This window comes from Pristiophorus japonicus, unplaced genomic scaffold, assembly GCF_044704955.1.
Source record: "Pristiophorus japonicus isolate sPriJap1 unplaced genomic scaffold, sPriJap1.hap1 HAP1_SCAFFOLD_187, whole genome shotgun sequence".
Classification (NCBI taxonomy): domain Eukaryota; kingdom Metazoa; phylum Chordata; class Chondrichthyes; family Pristiophoridae; genus Pristiophorus; species Pristiophorus japonicus.
In genome coordinates, this window is record NW_027251558.1 from 591,688 (window position 1) to 592,551 (window position 864).

At 44.3% G+C, this 864-nt stretch overlaps 1 non-coding gene across 1 annotated transcript; it reads left to right on the forward strand.

The window, feature by feature from the left end:
* The first annotated feature begins 323 nt into the window (after positions 1-323).
* On the forward strand, positions 324-411 carry trnap-ugg (transfer RNA proline (anticodon UGG)). Its single transcript is given in 2 exon segments — positions 324-359; positions 376-411. It is a non-coding gene; the product is annotated as a tRNA-Pro (tRNA).
* Positions 412-864: the final 453 nt, after the last annotated feature.

Consider the following 864-nt stretch of genomic DNA (forward strand, 5'->3'; position numbering starts at 1 on the left):
TAGACAAGGTGACTGACAGGTTGAGGCAATGGACTGCTGATCCAGTGTGCCCCCAGCTTCGTCGTTATTGTGTTAAACATTTTCACTTAGTTTTTTTATTCAATCACATTTATCCTCATTGCCAAATTCACCTTTTACTGAAAAGGATGTAGCTCGTTGGTGAAGTAATGTCACAAAAAATAATCACTTCATCAAAGGGAAAACATTAGCTGGACGATGGAGAGGGGGACTCATGAGATCTGTCTCTGATAGTCAGCACAGGCACGATGGGCCGAATAGCAAACTAACGTCAGAAACTGAGAGCTACGTTCATCACTGTCGGCGGCTCGTTGGTCTAGGGGTATGATTCTCGCTTTGGGATTATAATAATTGAAATGCGAGAGGTCCCGGGTTCAAATCCCGGACGAGCCCTGCCTAATTTTAGTCAAAAAACGACTTCTCAGTCGTTCGACATGTGAGAAAACTGACATGTTTCAAATTAAAACGAGTGATTGCACTCCTTTGTTCACACAGCGTCCAAAAATCCTGGAGAGTCCCAGGAGCAAAGTGAAACTCACCGAACTGATTAAAGTTCATGTCTCTCAGATGTTCTCGGCTCTGCGTCTCATTGGACAACCAAAACGCCGGTTTGATTCCGGCAAATAATTCATCAGTGTATCTTCCTTTCTGCATGCATGAACTCACCTCCATAGGAATAAGCATACATTCAACGTCAATCTCAAATTCAACGTGAAACACACTCTGCCCTGAATATGAGTGCGTCCTGTTTCTCTGGCGCTGAATAGATGTGAGAAGCTGGCTTTGGATTTAGTCCCTTGGCTGCCGAATTTAAACCGTGCAGGAAATCAATCCGGGGTACCCAAG